Genomic DNA, 7,603 nt, shown 5'->3' with positions numbered 1-7,603 from the left:
CCAGTGCCTGCTGATTTAGAACACTGATTTATACGAACTAATATTTATTAAGCACTTTCTACATGCCAGGTACTGGGCTAAGGACCTTATACGTATTATCTCACTTAAACCTCGCAACAACCCTATGAGGTAGGTACTATTATTCCAGCTGTTTTACAGATGAGGAAGTGGAGAGTTGGGAAAGTTAAGTTTCCCAGGATCACACAGCTTTTGTGGTTGCAAAACTTGTGGGCCAGTTCACAAAGGGACAAATACTGTATGATTCCACTTATAGGAAGTACCCAGAATAATCAAATTCACAGAGACAGAGAATAGCATGGTGGCTGCCAGGGCCCGGGAGGAGGAGAGAATGGGGAGTTATTGCTTAATGGGTAGAGAGTCTCAGTTGAGGAAGACGAGAAAGTTCTAGAGATGGATGGTGGTGATGGTTGCACAACAATATGAATGTACTTAATTCCACTGAACTATATACTTAAAAATGGTCAAAATGGTAAAGTCTGTGTTGTGCATGTTTTAGCACAGTTGAAAAAATGGTGGGTTAAGCCACTACATTCTACTGCCTTTCTAAGATGATGGATGGATGGGTGGATGGATGGATGATGGAAGAAGAGAGAGTTGGAAAAATGGCCAGGTGGATGGAAGGAAGTAAGGGAGGAAGAGAGACAGGTAGCTTTCCTTGTTCATTCACTCAACGAATATTTAAATACCTACTGTGAACCTGTGCTAGCAGGATATGTAGCAGTGAAAAAGACAGACAAGATGCAGTCAGTGATCATAGCTATTATCTGAGTGTTTATATGTATAGACAGAGAAATGATGTCAGGATAAGAGGCTTTTAAGGAAAATTTCCACCATTTATTGACAACGCGCTACAGATCTAACGCTGCGCTAAGTAACTCTGCATATATTCACAACCATCATCTAAGCCCTGTGACTTCTTATCTACATCTTCAGATGATAAAAAACAAGGCACAGAGAAGTTGAAGAACCTGTCCAAGGTCGTCCAGATTAAGAGTATCTGTCTGAGGACAGAAGCCGATGCATCTGGACAAGGGTTTGACAGTTGGCCGATGGCTCTTTTCAGCGAGACGCCTGGAGAACTCAGCACTTTTATTGAGCATCTGCACATCTTGGAAGGTTTCAGGGCTATGTTCTTGCTGGTTATCTTGAGACCTATTCTCTCCCTCCTCTGCACCCACAGCACATCGTACAAGATGTTTCTTACACCCTTCCTCCTGTGTCCCTGCAAATGGCAACACAAGATAGTTGTCCAACCCTCAACTTCCCGTCTCCCTCATTCTTTGCCCAAATCCTGCCAAGTGCTGCTTCCAGAATATTTCTCTCCTATTTTCACCCAGGCCTTCATTGGTTCTTGCTTAGCCTCTTGAAAAAAAAAAATCAAACATTCATTATACACCTGCCAAGTGTAGATGCTGCACTGGACACCTCACATGCACTCCCTCAATGATTCATATTTGCAATAATTTATTATTTCCCCCACGTCACAAGCAGGAACTCCCAGCTGGTATTTCTACTACAACTCCTTTTCTGGTCTTCTTGCCTCACCCAATTTTCACCCATTTCTTTAAAACTGGCAACCGGCAAGGCATAGTTTGGACTTAGGTCCAGGTTGAGGGTCATGTCCCTCCATCTTTGCCTGCTAGCTTCTCCCTCAGCTTCAGTTCCCTTGTCTATAAAAGTTGACTAATGGTGGGACCCATCCCCAAAGGGTTGTGGTGTGGATTAAATGCGATGATGCTCTTAGGACAGTGCCCAATTCAGAGCAGGTGCCATAAACAGTAGCTCTTATGATGGTTTGCATTAGCCAATGAGGGCTAACCCATGTAACAAATTAACTCCAACAGTTGAATGGCTTAACATAGGAGAAACTGATCCATTTTTCACAGAATAGTCCATAGCAAGCTCTTCACCACATGGTGACTCCAGGCTACTTCCATCTTGGAGCTCCACCATCTAGGTCCTCAGATCCTCCCCACTAACCAGCAAAGGGGGAAAGAGAATATGGAGGATTGTGCAGGGGTGGGGTTGTGGGCTAGTCCTAGAAATGGCAAATACACTTCCATCCGTATTTGATTGGCTAGAACACAGTTGCATGGCTTCCCCTGGCCGCTGGGAAATGGTGCTCCCAGTAGGAAAAAAAAAGGTATTTTAAAATATCTCTGCGTCTGTAGGCACCTGCCTGCCCTCTACCACCAGGTCCGAACAGGTCCAGACACAGTATAAAAGCAAGTTGCATTGTATCCTGGCTTTCCCCTCCTTTCTTATATTGATGGCTGCACTGCTGTGGGGAAAAAACGTGATGCCGGCACTGCAGCAGCTATCTTGAGACTATGAGGTACAACCTGCCAGAAGTGTGGATCCGTGATGACATCACTAAGTCACCAGACTAGCTGCAAGACCAACTACCCCAGATTTATTGTAAAAAAACCCTGCATGTCCCAGAGAGCACCCCCAGTGAGCCACAAGGAACTCAAAAAGGGGCTGTGGGATATTTTACATTTTTAAGGGAACTAGAATGATCCTCAATATCTGTCAGACACTGTGTGAATTACTAGCTCCAGGTAGTTCACAGTTTTCTATTAAATGGCCCTACATTTCTTTCAGTTACATCATATCTTTGCAAAGCTGGTTTGGTTTTATGGGGGTTGCCATAATAAAAAGAAAACAAAAAACAAGAACCGCGTGAAAATCAGTGTTGAAGAGGAAGTGAGGGTGGCAATGTCTAATCTGATTCCAAGATCTGAGAAACTGTGTGGTGCTCCAGAGGCATAGACGTCCCATGGTAAGTAACTGTATTATTTAAGAGCAAAAGTTATTTAAGAACTCAATTAAATTGAGTTATTTAATTATAGTTATAGAAGAATTAAATAAAATAGAAATAAAATGTTTCCTTTCAATATATGTGTATTTTTTAAGTGGCTACTAAATAGTTAGGACATAAATACTTGCTAAGTTTTTTGGACTGAACTAATAAATAGAACTAGGAGGTATTCCTTTTGGCCAAGAACACTGTGAACCAAGAAAGTTCGGGAGTCTCTGAAATAAACAATACATGTCCTTCTCTTTCAGGCACCGGGAGTTGCATTTTCTAGCTGATAAGTTCCCTCCCAATATTCCAAAGATACTGGGCTTTCGGTTGAATAATTTCTTCTTGCAACAGGCCCCTCTTTGTAGTAATGGAGATGCTTGATAATTTAGGCTGATGCTGAGATCTGTGCTCTGTGGACCATCACAGAAACTTAAAGCAGAACCTCCCACTGGCTTCTGAAACCGTGGCTTTATATCTATCTATAAAGCTCTGCAGTTGTTTTCAGCGTATGATTGCTCACTTGGAACTCAGGACAAGTTGGTTGTGAGAAACGAGTCTAGTTTTCACCTTTCTCACTCCTCAGATCGTGGGCTTAGTTTCAACCTGAGCACCTTCCTCCCTTGTAGAAGCCACCGGGACCCAGTTTTCTCCCCTGCAGGGTCAAGTTCAAATGCTGATGTCTTTGGAGTCAGTGGTAAACAGACATCAGACACGCTGGCTATCTCAGAACACGTTACAGCCAGAAAGTCATTGGCCTGGAGAAGCCGTCCACGGAGTCTCATCACTAAGGATTCATCTGCTCACCATCTGAGTGGTTTGAACCATTAAAATGGTAGTAATAATCTCTACCATTTACTGAAAAGCTTGGCACACAAGCATATTTCATATGAGTATTCAGAATGTTCTTGTTTTTTTTGTTTTTTTTTGCTTTTATCATTTTCTCTATTATTTGGGTATTAATAACTATTAAAATTAAACAACTCTACAGAAGAGGAAATCCAAATGGTTAACAAACATGAAAAGATAAGAGCCAGAAAAAAATTCAAAGGAAAAGCAACAGAATAGAAAAATTTTTAAAGTGATTAACATCCAACTACTGACAAAGATGGTGAAATAGGCAAATCCATGCATTGCTGGGGGAAGTGTGAATTGCTACAAAATTTTGTAACAGTTTTACAATATTTATTAAATCTTTAAATTCACCTAATTCTAGCCCCAGTGAGCCTTGTGCTTGAAAATTGATCCTATAGAAATAAAAACTCTGATTGGTAAGAGTATACGGACAGGGACATTGATTTCATCCCTGTTTATTGGTAGGAAAAATCTGGGAACTAGCTGAATGGTCACAATTATGAACACAGTTGAACTAAACAGGAAATATCTACCCCAGAATGAACGCTACTTTCAGTATCCTGAACATCTCATAGTTTCTACTCACCGTCGAGCCTTTGGACCGTCTGTTTCTTTTACCCAAACTGCTCCCTAATCCTGACAAAATCTTACTCATCCTTCAAGTCTCAACAAAGACGTGCTAATGTTTTTAAATGGAGTAAGAAACAAAGCATCATGAAAATGTAAACCATGTGGTCTCGTTAGCAACTGGTGAATCTCACAAACAAAGGGAACGAAGCCAGACACAAGAGGGTAGTGTGGTAGACTAGAAATTTCCCAAGTAAGTGACGCTGCCTGTGCTGTGAGCTTTGGGAGGTGGCACATGGAAACTTCCGGGGCACCATCACTCTGTTTCTTGATCTGGATGCTGGCTACAGGGTGAGTTCACTTTGTGAAAATTCATCCAGCCATTAACCATGTGTGTAGTTTTCCATGTGTACACACTACTCCAATAAAAAGTTAAAAATAAACCCAATCTATTTTAGGAAGTTACCTTGTGCACATAACCAAGAGGCAAGTTGTATGTAAACCAATGGTACCTAATAAAAGAACACTGAATTCAATCTCTATGTTGTCACTTGTAACATTTTATCTCCATAAAATATAAAAACATGCACATTGAGAAATTGCCTTTAAAAATCAGAAGATTTCACCTTTGCTCCCTTATCATTCCAGTAACTCGCGACTGCACCATAATAACAATACAGGTTAACGGTCAGCAAGCCTTCCCCAGGCGTTGTCCTGAGCACTTAACAGATATCACCGTGCTGGCTCCTCATGACAGTCCTATGAGGTAGGTGTGGGTTCCACTTTGCAGATAAGGAGACCGCTGTTCAAACCCCTAGTGACTCACTAAAGGGCATAGGTAATCAGGGTCGAAATTGGTTTGCTAAACCTCGAGTCCATGCTTTACAGGCAAAATATCTCTACCAGAGGTCAACCAGCTACAAAAAGAAATCAGAAATATCTTTTGAGAGACTCATTTGGGTTTTAGAAATAATTTTTCTGTATCCACCCATGAAACCAGCACCGCCATCAAGACAGCGAACATACAGACCATCTCCCAAAGTTTCCTTGTGACCCCGTTCTGTTCTCAGGCAATCACTAATCCACTTTCTGCCACTATAAACTAGTTAGAAATTTCTAGAATTTTCTAGAAATGGAATCAAGTATATAGAGAACAAACTAGTGGTTACCAGTGGGGTGAGGGGAAGAGACAATACAGGGGCGGGGGTGGGGTGGGAGGTAAAAACTATTGGTTGTAAGATAAGTGACGGGGATGTTTTGTGCAACACAGGAAATGTAGTCAAAATTTTGTAATATCTGTAAATGGAGTGTCACTTTTAAAAAATTAAAAAGAGAAAAAAAAGAAATGGAATCAAACAGAGCACATGTTCTTTTCTATCTGGCTTCTTTGACTCCGTGTACTTACTTTTGATTCATCTATCTTGTTGCGTATATGAAATTCGTTTCTTCTGGTTGCTCTGTAGTGTTCCATTGTTACCCATTTACTTGTGGGTGGACAGTTTCCTAGCTTTCTGGATGTTACCAATAAAGCTGCCGTGAACTTTTTCTCTACAAGTGTTGGTAGTGACATACACTTTCATTTCTTGAGTGAATACCTAAGAGTAGAATGCTAGGTGTGCGTTTAACTTTCAAGAGACTGCCAAACTGTTTTCCAAGGTGGTTGTAGATTCCCATATGCAGAGTGGGTGTGAGACTTGTAGTTGCTGACAGGTACACAGTGCTACTTATTGTGGCTTTAATTTACATTAACTATGACCAATTTTGCTGAACATCTTTTCACGAGCTTATTTATGCGCCATCAGCCTATCTTTTTTTGCTGAAATGTCTGGTCAAATCTTTAAGCCATTTTAAAAAAAAAGTTGGGTCTTTGTCTTCTTATTATTGAGTTTGGAGAACACTGAATATACTCTGGAGACAAATCCTTTATCAATGACATGTTTGGCAGCATTTCCCCCCAGTCTGAGGCTTGTCTTTTCATTCCCTTAGGAGTCAAATTCATTTGATTTGATTTCACTTGTGAAAATGAACTTTCAGTTGAGAGAATACTGCCCAGGGCAGAGTGAGAGAAACAGACCTTGGTCTTAAGCATCTTTTCCAAATTAATTTTACTGTCTTCTCCTCCTTCTCCAGAATTTCTAATTTATTCAGAAAATCTAGCCTAATTAGAAAAACAGGCTTTTCTCAAAAGCTTATTTTACCTGAATAATAGGAGAAAATGTTGGATGGTGACCCAAGGGACAAGGTGAAGCTGATAAACAGCCAAAAATTAAATGTTAAGTCTTAAGACTTTAAAAAGTGGCAGGGAGAAGGGGTGGCTAGAATTCTACAATGAACTTAGAGAAAAATATTCAGAATTGTTTTTGAACTGAAAGAGAGAAAAGAGCTACTTGAATTATTTGGTAAGTTTAAAAATTGCTAAACTTAACTCATCTACACAGAAGCTAACTGGGTGTAAAACGTCTTACAACAGGAGTAAAATAAATAAAACAATGACATTTCCTTGCTTTTGTTTTTGTTTTTCTGATTTTATTGTAGAAAAGAATTTCTGTCAGTCAAGCAGAAAATTTAACTTCTGACCCTAATAAATGTGCCAAGTTTGCAAACTTCTTTAAGGGGTACCACCTTTCAAGTAACAGAAAAATGATAGTATTTCTTTATTTCTCAAAATAAAACTGGATAATCATATTAAACATAGTCTTCCAAACGACATGCGTTCCCTTCCTTACCTCCAGCCCCCTCTCCCACCTCCAAAAGTCTGTCTTGTGTGTCAGACCTGACTGGCTGATTTACAGCTCAGGATGCTTCACTGGAACCCAGAAGGGAGGAGAGTGAATTGGTCCTTGTTGGTGCTGTAGCTGCATCCTTCCTCCCTCTGTGTGCCTCTGCCCTGTTATGTAAAATCCCGGGCACAGAACTAAATTCAAGGCAAATGTATTGCTTTAAAGGATATTGAGCAAGAAGCTAATTTTAGAAGTGTATTTTTATGCTGCAGACTTCTTGGAAGTCGCTGAAAATTAACAAAGACCAGGAAGGTGCTTAGGAGGGCACAGGGGAAGGCAAGGATGGACGCGTGTGTGTACGTGTGTGCACACGTTTCTGTGTCGGGGGAGAGCCCTTGGAGGTGGAAGAGGGTTCCCCGACTGGCTCACCCCCGGCACTACTGACGCTTAGGACTGATCATTCTTTTTTTAATTTTTTTATTGAAATATAGCTGGTTTACAATGCTGTGTTAATTTCTGGTGTATAGCAGTGTTTCAGTTATACATATATATTCAGTTTCATATTCTTTTTTTATTATAGGTTATTACAAGCTATGGAATATAGTTCCCTGTGCTATACAGTAGGACCTTGTTG

The sequence above is a fragment of the Vicugna pacos genome, chromosome 18, assembly GCF_048564905.1.
Source record: "Vicugna pacos chromosome 18, VicPac4, whole genome shotgun sequence".
Lineage (NCBI taxonomy): Eukaryota > Metazoa > Chordata > Mammalia > Artiodactyla > Camelidae > Vicugna > Vicugna pacos.
This window is presented reverse-complemented; position numbering follows the sequence as displayed.